This window comes from Gorilla gorilla, chromosome 3 (assembly GCF_029281585.2).
Source record: "Gorilla gorilla gorilla isolate KB3781 chromosome 3, NHGRI_mGorGor1-v2.1_pri, whole genome shotgun sequence".
Classification (NCBI taxonomy): Eukaryota; Metazoa; Chordata; class Mammalia; order Primates; family Hominidae; genus Gorilla; species Gorilla gorilla.
This window is the reverse complement of record NC_073227.2, coordinates 68,307,503-68,323,136: the sequence shown is the minus strand read 5'-3', so window position 1 is coordinate 68,323,136 and position 15,634 is coordinate 68,307,503.

Below are 15,634 nucleotides of genomic sequence, written 5' to 3'. Positions count from 1 at the left end.
TCTATAAATTTAAGATCAATTCAAAATTTTAGGAAAAGCAAAACAATAATTGATCCAAATATCTAACATACATTTCTTTTGAAGATTCCCCCCCAAAAGTACTATGAATATAACAAGAAACAACATACTCATTAACATATTTTTAGGATGTTTTGGATTCAAGTCTCTATGTATTCTTATGTGATCTAATTAAAGCATGATTCAATAATCTGGAATTAATCCAATGTCTGTGTATCAGCTCTCTATATATTTAGCTTACAATAGGGGTTTATTTCAGACTATTTGGGGTATGAACAAACTATACCTACTGATGACAATTTATTCACAGATATTAATCTTTTTGGTCTATTTTGTCTTCAGATATAGTTGATGACAGGGGATACGGATAATCTATCAATTGAACCTACTCATCAACGATAAACAAAATAATAGATTTTTCTTTGAATTGGTAAGTTTTTTCACAGCCTAGTATTCTGTTTACTGATTTCATAAGGATTTCCTATTAAATTGAGAAACCAATGACCTGATGATTAGTCCTTGGGAAGGAAGGGGTGAGCAAAAGCACATCTTTATTAATAGCTACTAAATATGAGTCATCACCTAAGTTATACACCTTTTATATGCAAATTAAAAATTCAGGAACAAACCTATTAATTTTCTATTTGTTAACTGATATTGGCAGTTGTACATAATGGAGACACAATTAATTGTGTTTGAATGAAACAATGAATTCAAGTCACTTGCCCTGAATTTTACGTTTTTTTAAACGGTGAAAGGCACATAACCAATAAGACATACATTCAGTATACTTCTAGATATTCTTAGAGTTAGTTGGGTGTTGAGGAATTTAAAATCTTTCTGATTAGAATTTATAACTTTTTTCTTTGTGATTTTATTTCATTGCATTTCTTTTTTTTTTCCTTTCCACCAAAAACAAAAGTCATACAAGGGAATAAGCTATATGTGAAATGTCTGTGTGACAAGGTTAATTACAAATTACAATGGTCAAAAAGATATAGGCTTGCAAGTTAAGATTACAACACAGAATAGCACACATGTTATTGGAGGTCTGGAAAATCTGAATGAATGAATTATTTTGTATTGTGATGGCAGAAAAGCAAGAGTAGAAGAATCATGAATGTATTTCGATAGTCAGGCTTCAGAGTGATGATAGAGACGACTTCAGAGAAGTCATCTTGCATTCATGCTGCTACACTCCTGTCCTTCCTCCCCTCTCAATCAGCAGTTGTCAAGACAATAGTTCTTTGACTTTACAGAACCAGTCCATAGGCTCCTGTGTCTATCCTTGTTTTACCAGCAAGCTTTATATTAACTTTCTTCATATTCCAGCTTAGATATAATGTTCTAACACTTAAACATACTTCTGCGGTTATCAACTACCTTGCTTCACTGTCCCACTAGTATGTGAAGAGCTTGATTTAAAATGAATTGCTGAGTGAAGAAAGATAGTCTAGGTATAAAGTCTGTAAAATCAGGAATAATTATCGATTGAAGTATTTCAAATAGATTGTGTGAACATACACATATCTTATTATACGTCTATTAATGCACTTGCATCAAATAATAAGTTTGGATTAGTGTTGCTAAAGATGTGCTAGGAAGATTCCACACAAACTTTGAACATAAATAGATGCCCTTTTCATTCCTTTATTACACTGAGAAAACATAAAATTTGATGTTTTATAAAATCTCTCCTGGTTGCAATGACAGACATGTAACCAAAAAGATTGAAGATAATTTTAACATTTATGTAATTGAAAAGGTCAATGATAGAACTAAATTTGGGTATTTCTGGATTCAGATGCTCAAACATCAGGAACCTGTCCACCACTAAATCCTGTTTTCCTTGACTTTGAATTCTTTCTCATTCAGACTCTTTTCATGCAGTTGATTTTCAGGATTTTATTCAGGATTTAACTTGACCGCTTGGCAATGCCAGTGTATTTAGTGTCTTTAAAGTAGCACTCTCTATGTAATTTCTGCAAAATTCCCAGATTTTAGTCTTATTGCCCTGAGTTGGGTTGCGTTTACATTCTGTAATGAATCCTTGTGACCTTAGAAGAATGGTGCTACAAACTAACCTTAGCCAATATGATCATGCACTAATATTAGATTCCTTTTGGTAAATGTCAGTAGCCTCTAATAGTTAGAGGTAAGTAATGATTGTGAGTTCTCTTCCAACAATCTTGTACCAGGTATCAGTGAAAGCAAGTCTGGGAAATAATCCTGACAAATACAAGCAGATACAACACTCTCAGACAAACTGTACTGTGACCTCAGTAAGACCCAGCTTTAGTTTTGGTACTTCAAATGTGACATTAATCTGGTGGGAAGATTCAGTTCACCAGAGTTGTATGAGTTAGGCAAGCAAGAATCTTCTGGAGCAGGTAGATCAGCATAGGACCATTTAGAAATCAAACTGATGGTAACATTTCCAAAGGGCCTAGATTTCTCTCCTTGTTTGATTTTTAAGCTCTGTTAATTCAAGGGCAAGAAAGCCTCTAAATTACTTCTACCCAAATCCATACATCTTCAAAACTACTAATTCACTAATGAAAACCCATCTGTAATATCCATTATGTTCATTAAACAACCAATAATGTCTGTAAAAAGCCAGTTCAAGTGTGTAATTATGCTAATTTAAAAAAGTCTGGTGTTGATTGAAGATAAAGATAGTTGAAGTGCTACCATCAGCTGCCTTGGAGTGTGACCTTTGAAATAAAATCTGACTAACTATAGTTGGCATCATGCATTCCCAGTTAGGGCAACCTGATCATGCTTAAGGGGTAGATTAAAACTAACATATACACATTTGCATCTCATTGTCTATGCTAAAATATTTTAATATGAATTTTATACCAGGTAATAGTTCACTTCTAAATATTTCAGGATGCGTCCATAAAAAAGAATATCTTCTTTCATAGCCAAAATAAACAGGATCATATCTAATAAAATGTATTAACCTTTCTTAATATTATCTAATACCCATCTAAATCAAATTCTCTTAGTTCCCCTCAATATGTCCTTTGATGCCTGTCTGAACTAAGATCCACATATTTCATCTTTTTGTTATGTTCCTTTAGTTTTCTCTTCTTAAACAGCATCTTTTTGTGAAGAAGATCTCATAAGTTGAAGATTGTGGCAGTTGTCCTAGAGAATGTTTCAGGGCGAGGCATGGTGGCTCACACTTGTATTCCCAGCGCTTTGGGAGGCTGAGGCAGGAGGATGGCCTGAGCCCGGGAGTTTGAGACGAGCCTGGGCAACAAGGTGAGAGGCCAATCTGTATTAGAGAGAGAGAGGAAGAGAGAGAGAGAGAGTTAGTTTCACCTTTCTTATAGTGTGGATTAATATTTTTCTTACATTTTCTGTAATTTTCTTAAATTGGAGTTAAATTTAAAGGTTTGAGTTAAACAGAAACATTTTTAGCAGAAACATAATATGTGATGTTGTGTAGTTTATGAAGACTTTTTAGTATCATTATGCAATTACAGATTTTTATAGATTCAATTAACATAGGTATAAATTTATTTTCTCTTTTTGATGCTGGAGTTGTTCAGTTTGTTCTTTTACAGCTTTCTCAATATGGCTCTTTGGCTTCTATGACCTCATGACATGATCCATTTGATCTTTGAAAATGTCTTTTCTTTCTGACCCAGCGAGATGTTCTAGGTTCAACTTAGATCATCTCTGTTGTACACATGAAATTAGTCAACTCTTGGAGAAGCTCTGGTACTTGGTAAGTGGCGCTAGACACCAACATTTCAGCACTAGAAATAACATATTAGTTTTTCTGCCAGGATAACATTTGTCCTAATCCATTTTGACAGATGTAAACAGGGTTAGAAAATATAAATAAATATCTAAAATTATGTGCATCATCACACTCTTCTTTCTTAATGTTTTTGATTCTTTAACTGAACTCTTCCCCTTATACTGAGAATCTTGATTTTCAAAAATATTAACAATCATTTGATTTATTTATATAATTAAAATATTTCAACATAAATATGTCAGTATTATCTCTAACAAAAAATCTTTAGAATTTGGTTAAAAATTTTGTTGCAGTAATTTTTGTCTTTAAAAGGTATCACACCCTTTATACAGTGCTGTGTTCCAGAGTCATTTGTAGTAGTTCTGATCTCTATGTATGAAGGTAAATATGGATATAGAGTTTAGTTCTATAATGAATCAAATTATATATATTAGCTCCAAGTGGTCAGTTTCTGCTTTTTACTATTTAAATTTTTAGTAATATTACAACATACATAACTTAATATATTCAAGTTTTACATTCTTATTTGCTTATTACATGAAAATTTAAAATTTATACTAAACATTTACAAAACTACATGCTTTATTATTTGTCAAATAGTATACTGCATTCTTTTACCAATCTGTGGTGTTGTATATTATTACACCAATACTTGAAATTCCTAAATTAAAATAAATGTCCTAGTTAATATTATCTGACAAAGAACTAGTTGCTAATTGGAAGATCCTTAAATTGCCCCCAATTTTCATGTGATTACAAAATAATTCTATATGTAAATACAAATTCCTAATTTTTTTCTGATATCCTCCTTTTAAAATCAAAAGAAGCATTTCTTCTATATATTTAATTTAATTTAATTATACATATTTAATATAGTCCTTATTTTAATTACTGGAAATCCCAGTATAGTGTAGAATTCCAAGTTCTTACAGGTCTTCAGGTAAATAAATAGTATTTTCTATTCTGATGTAATATGCAGTTATATTTACTAAAGCAAAACTAAAGATAAGATACAATGAAATTGATGTTATACAGAAAAATGGTTAAAATTTATACTTTAAATCTTTTATTCAGAAATTTCAAAAAACCATTATATATATTTATATTCTTAGAATATTTTACAAATTTTCTAAAACTGATTCTTAGGAAAACCCTGGTTGTTCAATTATAATAAGTTTGTATAAGACTTCATCTCAATTACAATTCCGTGTTTGTATTTTTTTCACTTCATATTCTATATATTTAGTTTTTATCAGAAATCTAGATTGTTCATAGAATTGAAGATATTCCACGCTGCAAATTTTAATTTTTGAGTTCTGTGTTAACTGCACTCATATACACAGACAAAGGTAATGTTGCATTTAACTACAAATATATTTTAAATGGATTGGTTTCATATTTTTATACATTTAAACCAACATGTGAAATATAAAAGGCAAGTAATGCAATCCTCTACGTTTTTATTGTAGAAAACCAAGAACATTAATTTAGTCTGTGTGTGAGTGTGGTGGGAGAAGCTTAATTTGACATATTTTCGTAGCTGTTCAGTCCAACATCAAGGATTTTGCTATTAGATAAGATTTTAAAGTGTGTGCCAATTTTTCTTATTGTGCATATGTTTTCTTTTTCTGATTTTTCTTTTTTCGAGATCTTAGCCTTGTAACAAGCAGCCTGCATATCTTTTTCTTGGCCTACTGTCTCTTAATACTAGGCAAAATTTATATTTCCTTCTTTAGCTTAAGTTCATATTAGATAATTAAATTATCAATTTCAAACTAGTTGATCATTATACATTTACAGCTTCTTAAAAACACATTTAAACAAATTATTATTTTGACCATAACTTTCTCTCACATATAGTATTCCAACAAACATTTGAAACATTTGAGTATTTTCCACCAATTTAAATATTTAAACTTCTAAATATTAAAAATAATTTTAAGATTGTTTTCTTAAATTATTTCTGAAACTCTGAGGTCTCTGAACATTATTTTTTTGTCATGAATGTATAATGCATGCTATGAATTAAGCACTCAAAATTTTTTGGAGGGAAGACATTTTCTTTCTGTAAAACAAATTTGCCCTAATTATTGACACAGAATTGCCAACTATTATATATATTTAAATTTTAATAGGTAATCAATACTTATTTTCAGCAGAGGATTTTTTAAATAAAGCCTCTACTCCCTGGCCTTTTATAAACTTTGTTTAAATTAAGGAGAGAGTAACTCACTTTTGTAAATTTCCAATAGTTTGAGTATCCTGACTTTAATGCTTCTGTATCCAAAGGGGGGAAAATCTTTTTCGGATGTTAAGTTTTTGGTTTTGTAATGTGATTTTCAATTCTTTAAATTAAAAATTTTAAACTATAGTTATTTCTTAAACTATTTAAGTCTCACTTGCTTCATCATTTTATTTACAAGCCTAAAAACGTTAACACTTCTGTTTAAAGAACTTCAAATCAATGACCAACCGCATCTTCAAGCTCAGTCAATTATACACTTACAGCGATTTGAAAATGCCTTAAAAATACAATATATTGGATGTCCTTTTCAAGTCCTTCAGTTGCATGAATTAACAACTGTTTGTGACTACTCAAAATGGTTTTGGAATCACAGTAAACCCCCTTCTCCTGGGACTTGTCTGGTCCATATAACCAGGCCAAGCATCCCCTTCTTTCTTTGGCCTGAATTTCTGCGATAGGCTGACACTCTCAGCTTCTGTCTTGTTATCAAACCTGCACTGTCAGTGGAGGGAAGTGTTTTCTCCAAAGGAACATTGTTAGGCCCTGTACCAGACCTACTACATCTGAATCTGTATTTAATGATATCCCAAGTGATTCATATGTACTTTGTAACTTTAAAATATTCATTTAAGAAAAAAAAATGTTTTTTTGAGACGTAGTTTCACTTTTCTTGCCCAGGCTGGAGTGCAATGGCACAATCTCAGCTCACCTCAACCTCTGCCTCCTGGATTCAAGCAATTCTCCTGCCTCAGTCTCCTGAGTAGCTGGGATTACAGGCATGCGCCACCATGCGTGGCTAATTTTGTATTTTCAGTAGAGACGGGGTTTCTCCATATTGGTCAGGCTTGTCTCGAACTCCTGATCTCCGGTGATCCGCCTGCCTCGGCCTCCCAAAATGCTGGGATTACAGGCATGAGCCACCATGCCCGGCCTCATTTAAAATTTTTAAATCTCAAACATGTTATTTGGATTGAGCTACACATAGGATTTCATACATATTTTTATGTACGTGAATTTCATGTATATATTTTTGATGACCTATTTTAATAAATGCTATTATGTTGGATTTGAATTACTTTTTCGGTTTTTTCCTTAACTATGATCAAGTCAATAAAAAGAAAATAATACTGAATTTTAACAAATGCAGTAAATTCAGTGTCTGTTTAAACATCTTTATTTAATAGAATTTCTCCTTGTGTCTCTCTCTCTCATTTCACATTTGCCACTTCCATAAAACTTAAGTGGTACAGAGAACGTACTTCCCCTTTCAATTTTTGTTTTAATATTAGAGCTGCCCAAAGAAGAAATTAGAATTTTTGGCAGTCATGCTCTTCTTGTCAATGAACACTATCAACATAAGCTGGATCATTTATGATCAAAGAGATTGTAGAGGGGACTAAAGTATCAGCTGTCTTGTTTGTGAAAATGACTTCTAGGATTTATTCTAACACAGAAATGTCATAGTTTTTGCATGTCTCCAAATATATTATCAGGTCTTATTGGTTAAATTCATCTTATATTTCACCACTTCTTTGTCAATGTATAATATCCTGCATTGAGTTTGTTTTCTTTTTTGTTTTCATGTGTATTTCCCGAACTTGATAGTGAGCTCCTTAAGAGAAGAAAATTTATGATAGGGTCTTTTGTGTCCTGAACAGGTAGCATAGTACCTAATATGTAGTAAATAATAGATTAATATGTGTTGAAAGAATAGAAGAAAACATGCAAAGAAAATATAAAGAAAAGAAAAAAAAATCAAAATCTTTGGATAATTTGTTGGGACAAGACAATCTTTATGCCAGCTCAGAAATCCCACCAACTAATACCTTAGATAATAAAAAAAATGACTTTTTTTATAGAGAAGAATTTATGTATTTAATATATACATCCCATGTTATCAAATATGTAAAAACTCAATGTTAAAAAATGCATTCAATGCCTGACAAACCACATGTGGTTCAGTTTGTTTTAAAAATGATCTAGAAGACAATGAACTATTTTTCATTGATATCAGGAACAGGAAATAATATATAAAGGTAGTAGACATGAGAGCATTTTGCCAAAATATATTTTATAAAATTGTAAATTTCTACCTAGATAAAAACTTCAACATCCAACCAAAAATAGAGGATTAAATTTTTAAGTGTTCTAATCTAGAAATGACTGGTGATAGGGCACAAGGAAAATACTGCTGAATAAATACTAGAAAAAGCTAATTAAATAGGATGGTCTGACCATTATGCAGAATGCTGGAGTAATGGACTAGTTTCAGCTGCAGAAAACCACCTCACCTAATGTCAAGCCCTTTCTCACTGCAGCTTATATCAGTGATGCATCTTTCAGGGACTGTGAAGACCGGGTCATTGTAGCCCAACCAGGGACAACGCTGCCCTTTTAGCTCTAAAACTTCCTGTATGGTTGTCCAAGGTTGTGAGGCCTGCTTCACGGCTCAATTCCTCTCCCTATCCAATCCCCCTTCCTTTCTTTCCCTTCCTTACCTTTAACATGTACATATGAAACTCCTTCTCAATGTCTGCATCTCAGAGAATCCAATCAGCAATAGAAGCCATCACTGTTCTTGTAGAAATCACTGTTAGTCAAAAAAGCCAACTTCTGACAATACTGTAGAAAACATTCAACTTAGGACTTATTTATTATTTTAAGGTGCTATATGACATCAAAGCTACTTTTATTACATGAAAAGCTGTAAACAATATATATTATCACAATTAAAATGTCTACACAAAACATTCATACTTTAAAATTCATTCTGCATCTTTCTCGTACTTGTTATTTTTGACAAAAACACATCATCTAATAGGTATTATAATTCAGTCCTAGTTTCTTCTCTCGGCCTTATCACTTCTTAGCAAAATGTAAATTAATCTTTTTGTAGTAGCATTTCTTGAGCTGTAAAATTGGGGCTTTGCTAACTTCTTGCCTTTTTAATACAGTTCGTAGAAGTCAAAATTTGTGCAACTGCTTCAAAAATTTTAAAACCTACGTAAGTGCAAGGAGATTTCTTTAACAGTGTAGAAAATATCTACTGTTAATGCTCACTTTGAAGGAATTCTAAGTACCATTAAAATATTGTATCTGCTAGGATAAAAGAGGTTTTCCACAGAAGCTGAATATGAGAATTGAAAGGCAAATTTTAATTAAAATGCGGTTTTATTCCTAATCTATTCTACAAGGCTAGCATTACCTTAATACCAAAGCCAAAGACAATACAAGTAAGAAAATTACAACCAATATTCCTATGAACATTCATGTAAAAATTCTCAACAAGATACTAGCAAATGGACATAAACAGTATATTAAAAAGATTAAATATCATGACCAAGTGGGATTTATTCCTGGAATGCAAGGAAGGTTCAAGGTACAAGAACCAATTGATATAATACACAACATTGACAGTACGAAGGAAAACAACATGTGATGATCTCGATTGATATGGAAAAAAATTGACAAAATTATTCATCCTTTCATGATAAAAAAACACACACAACAAAATAGTAATAGAAAAAATAAAGATCTTAACATAATAAATAGAAAAGCCCACAGTTCACATTATGATGGTGAAAACTTACAGCATTTACTTAGGATCAGCAAGTAGCAAGAGAAAGATTTTTTATAACTTCTATTCATTTTTATAACATTCTATTCAACATAGTAATAGAAATCTTAGCCAGAGCAATTAGGTATTAAAAGAAAATAAAAGGCCATCAAATGGGAAAGGAAAAAGTAAATTTATCTCTTTTTGCGGATGACATGATGTCATTTATTTATTTTTTTATTTTTATTTATTGATTGTTATTATACTTTAAGTTCTAGGGTACATGTGCACAATGTGCAGGTTTGTTACATATGTATACATGTGCTATGTTGGTTTGCTGCATCCATTAACTCATCATTGACATTAGGTATTTCTCCTAATGCTATCCCTCCCCAATACCCCCACCCCACAACAGGCCCTGGTATGTGATGTTCCCCACCCTGTGTCCGTGTGCTCTCATTGTTCAAGTCCCAACTCTGAGTGAGAACATGTGGTGTTTGGTTTTCTGTCCTTGTGATGATTTGCTGAGAATGATGGTTTCCAGCTTCATCCATGTCCCTACAAAGGACATGAACTCATCCTTTTTTATGGCTGCATAGTATTCCATGGTGTATATGTGCCACATTTTCTCAATACAGTCTATCATTGATGGACATTTAGGTTGGTTCCAAGTCTTTACTATTGTGAATAGTGCCACAATAAACATATGTGTGCTTGTGTCTTTATAGCAGCATGATTTGTAATCCTTTGGGTATATCCCCAGTAATGGGATGGCTGGGTCAAATGGTATTTCTAGTTCTAGATCCTTGAGGAATCACCACACTGTCTTCCACAATGGTTGAACTAGCTTACACTCCCACCAACAGTGTAAAAGCATTCCTATCTCTCCACATCCTCTCCAGCATCTGTTGTTTCCTGACTTTTTAATGATCGCCATTCTAACTGGTGTGAAATGGTATCTCATTGTGGTTTTGATTTGCATTTCTCTGATGACCAGTGATGATGAGCATTTTTTCATGTGTCTTTTGGCTGCATAAATGTCTTCTTTTGAGAAGTGTCTGTTTGTGTCCTTTGCCCACTTTTTAATGGGGTTGTTTGATTTTTTTCTTGTAAATTTTTTTAAGTTCTTTGTAGATTCTGGATATTAGCCGTTCGTCAGATGGGTAGACTGCGAAAATTTTCTCCCATTCAGTAGGTTGCCTGTTCACTCTGATGGTAGTTTATTTGCCATGCAGAAGCTCTTTAGTTTAATTAGATCCCATGTGTCCATTTTGGCTTTTGTTGCCATTGCTTTTGGTGTTTTAGTCATGAAGTCCTTGCCCATGCCTATGTCCTGAATGGTATTGCCTAGATTTTCTTCTAGGGTTTTTATGGTTTTAGGTCTAACATTTAAGTCTTCAATCCATCTTGAATTAACTTTTGTATAAGGTGTAAGGAAGGGATCCAGTTGCAGCTTTCTACATGTGGCTAGCCAGTTTTCCCAGCACCATTTATTAAATACGGAATCCATTCCCCATTTCTTGTTTTTTGGTCAGGTTTGTCAAAGATCAGAAGATTGTAGATGTGTGGTGTTATTTTTGAGGACTGGGTTCTGTTCCATTGGTCTATATCTCTGTTTTGGTACCAGTACCATGCTGTTTTGTTTACTGTAGCCTTGTAGTATAGTTTGAAGTCAGGTAGTGTGATGCCTCCACCTTTGTTCCTTTGGCTTAGGATTGACTTGGCAATGTGGGCCCTCTTTTGGTTCCATATGAACTTTAAAGTAGTTTTTTCCAATTCTGTGGAGAAAGTCATTGGTATCTTGATGGGGATGGCATTGAATCTATAAATTACCTTGGGCAGCATGGCCATTTTCATGATATTGATTCTTCCTATCCAGGAGCACGGAATATTCTTTCATTTGTTTGTGCCCTCTTTTATTTTGTTGAGCAGTGGTTTGTAGTTCTCCTTGTAGAGGTCCTCCACATCTCTTGTAAGTTGGATTCCTAGGTATTTTATTCTCTTCGAAGCAATTGTGAATGGGAGTTCACTCATGATTTGGCTTTGTTTGTCTGTTATTGGTGTACAGGAATGCTTGTGATTTTTGCACATTGATTTTATATCCTGAGACTTTGCTGAAGTTGCTTATCAGCTTAAGGAGATTTGGGGCTGAGATGATGGGGTTTTCTAAATATACAATCATGTCATCTGCAAACAGGGACAATTTGACTTCTGCTTTTCCTAATTGAATACCCTTTATTTCTTTCTCTTGCCTGAAATCCCTGGCCAGAACTTCCAACACTATGTTGAATAGGAGTGGTGAGAGAGGGCATCCCTGTCTTGTGCCAGTTTTCAAAGGGAATGCTTCCAGTTTTTCCCATTCAGTATAATATTGGCTGTGAATTTGGCATTAATCGCTCTTATTATGTTGAGATATGTTCCATCCTAGTTTATTGAGAGTTTTTAGCATGAAGGGCTGTTGAATTGTGTTGAAGGCATTTTCTGCATCTATTGAGATAATCATGTGGTTTTTGTCTTTGGTTCTGTTTATGTCATGGAGTATGTTTATTGATTTGCATATGTTGAACCAGCCTTGCATCCCAGGGATGAAACCGACTTGATTGTGGTGGATAAGGTTTTTGATGTGCTGCTGGATTAGGTTTGCCAGTATTTTACTGAGGATTTTTGCATCGATGTTCATCAGGGATATTGGTCTAAAATTCTTTATTGCGTGTGTGTCTCTGCCAGGCTTTGAGATCAGGATGATGCTTGCCTCATAAAATGTGTTAGGGAGGATTCCCTCTTTTTCTATTGTTTGGAATAATTTCAGACGGAATGCTATCAGCTCCTCTTTGTATCTCTGGTAGAATTCGGCTGTGAATCCATCTGGTCCTGGACCTTTTTTGGTTGGTAGGCTATTTATTATTGCTTCAATTTCAGAGCCTGTTATTGGTCTATTCAGGGATTCAACTTCTTCCTGGTTTAGTCTTGGGAGAGTGTATGTGTCCAGGAATGTATCCATTTCTTCTAGATTTTCTGGTTTATTTGCACAGAGGTTTTTATAGTATTCTCTGATGGTAGTTTGTATTTCTGTGGGATCAGTGGTGATATCCCCTTTATCATTTTTTATTGTGTCTATTTGATTCTTCTCTCTTTTCTTCTTTATTAATCTTGCTAGCAGTCTATCAATTTTGTTGATCTTTTCAAAAAAGCATCTCCTGCATTCATTGATTTTTTGAAGGGATTTTGTGTCTCTATCTCCTTCAGTTCTGCTCTGATCTTAGTTATTTCCTGCCTTCTGCTAGCTTTCAAATTTGTTTGCTCTTGCTTCTCTAGTTCTTTTAATTGTGATGTTACAGTGTCGATTTTAGATCTTTCCTGCTTTCTGTTGTGGGCATTTTGTGCTATAAATTTCCCTCTACACACTGTTTTAAATGTGTCCCAGAGATTCTGGTATGTGGTGTCTTTGTTCTCATTGGTTTCAAAGAACGTCTTTATTTCTGCCTTCATTTCGTTATTTACCCAGTATTCATTCAGGAGCAGATTGTTCAGTTTCCATGTAGTTGTGTGGTTTTGAGTGAGTTTCTTAATACTGAGTTCTAATTTGATTGCACTGTAGTCTGTGATACAGTTTGTTGTGATTTCTCTTCTTTTACATTTGCTGAGGAGTGCTTTACTTCCAACTATGTGGTCAATTTTGGAATAAGTGCTATGTGGTGCTGAGAAGAATGTATATTCTGTTGATTTGGGGTGGAGATCTCTGTAGATGTCTATTAGGTCTGCTTGGTGCAGAGCTGAGTTCAAGTCCTGGATATCGTTGTTAACCTCCTGTCTCATTGATCTGTCTAATATTGACAGTAGGGTGTTAAAATCTCCCATTATTCATTTCCAGCCAAACTAAGCTTCATAAGTGAAGGAGAAATAAAATCCTTTACAGACAGACAAATGCTGAGAGATTTTGTCACCACCAGGCCTTCCTTACAAGAGCTCCTGAAGGAAGCACTTAACATGGAAAGAAACAACTGGTACCAGCCACTGCAAAAACATACCAAATTGCAAAGACCATTGATGCTGGGAAGAAATTGCATCAACTAATGGGCAAAATAACCAGCTAACATCATAATGACAGGATCAAATTCACACATAACAATGTTAACCTTAAATGCAAATGGGCTAAATGCCCCAAAGTAAAAGACACAGACTGGCAAATTGCATAAAGAGTCGAGACCCATCAGTGTGCTGTGTTCAGGAGACCCATCTCACGTGCAGAGACACACATAAGATCAAAATAAAGGGATGGAGGAAGGTGGAAGCAAATGGAAAGCAAATGGAAAGCAAAAAAAGCAGGGGTTGCAATCTTAGTCTCTGATAAAACAGACTTTAAACCAACAAAGATCAAAAGAGAAAAGGAGGACATTACATAATGGTAAAGGGATCAATTCAACAAGAAGAGCTAACCAGCCTAAATATATATGCACCCAATACAGGAGCACCCAGATTCATAAAGCAAGTCCTTAGAGACCTACAAAGAGACTTACACATGATCTCATTTATTTAAAAAAAAACCTGAAAATCTCTCAGAAAACTTTGAGAGCTGAGAAATGAATTTAGTAAAGTGGCACAATACAAAATCAACATGCACAAATCAGGTTCATTACTATACATTTACTATAAACAATCCAAAAATGAGCTTAAAAATAATTTTATTTAAAATAGTATAAAAAAGAATAAAATACTTAGAAGTAAACATATGAAAGCAAGTGAAAGGTCTGCACACTGAAAACTACAAAATGCTGCTGAAAGAAATTAAATAGGGCACAAAATTAATGCAAAGGTGTCCTGTATTTATGGATTGGAAGATGTCACTACTACCCAAATTAATCTATCTACAGAGTCAATGCAATTCCTATCAAAATCTCAATGACTTTTTTTTGTAGAAACAGAAAAATCCATCTTAAAACTCATACATAATCTCAAGGGACAATGGATTGTTAAAACAATTTTGAAACAGAACAAAATCATTTTCTGAGTTCAAAAATTTACTACAAACATATAGTAACCAAAACAGTGTATTACAGTTATATAGAAGGACATACAGATCAACAGAATATAATAGAGATCCCAGAAATAATCCTTATATAGGCAAATCACTTTTGACAAGGATGTTCAGATTATTCATTAGGGAAAGGAGAGTCTTTTCAATAAATAGTGTTTGGGAAAACCAGATCTTCATATGCAAAAAAAAAAAAAAAAAGTTAGATCTTTACTTTACACCATATACCAAAGTTATTTCCAGATCGACAAAAGACATAAATGTAAATGCTGAAACTACAAAACTTTTTGAAGAAAACCTAGGGGAAAATAATTTCTTGGATATGACACAAAAAGCAGAGGCAACAAAGAAAAAATAGATAAGATGAACTTCATCAAAATTATAAACTTTTGTTCATCATGCATTAAATAATATTATCAACAGAGTGAAAAAGTAACCCATGGAATGAGAGAAAATATTTGCAAATAATCTATCTGATAAGAGATTAATACCCATCATCTAGAAAAAACTCCTACAAATTAACAACAACAAAACAAACAAACCAATTAAAAACAGGCAAAAAACTTGAATAAGCACTTCTCCAAAGAAGATATACTAGTGGCCCCTAAGCATATGAAAAGTTGTTTAACATCACTAAGCATTAGGGAAATGAAAATCCAAAGAACAATGAAATACCACCTTGTATGCATTAAGATGACAATTATATTTTAAAAATAAGAAATGTTTACAAGAATGTGGAGAGCTTGGAAGCTTTGTGAATTGCTTGTAGAAATATAAGAAGCAGTGCAACCACTGTGAAAAATAATATGGTTGTTTCTTAAAAAATTAAATCTAGAATTCCATTTGATCCAGCAACCGTATTTCTGGATATATATCAAAAAGAATTGAAAGCAGAAATGTGAACAGATATTTTTACACCAATGTTCCTAGCAGCATTATTCACAAAAACTAAAGGGTGGAAGCAACCCGAATTTCCATCAATAGATAAATGGCTAAACAGACTTTGAT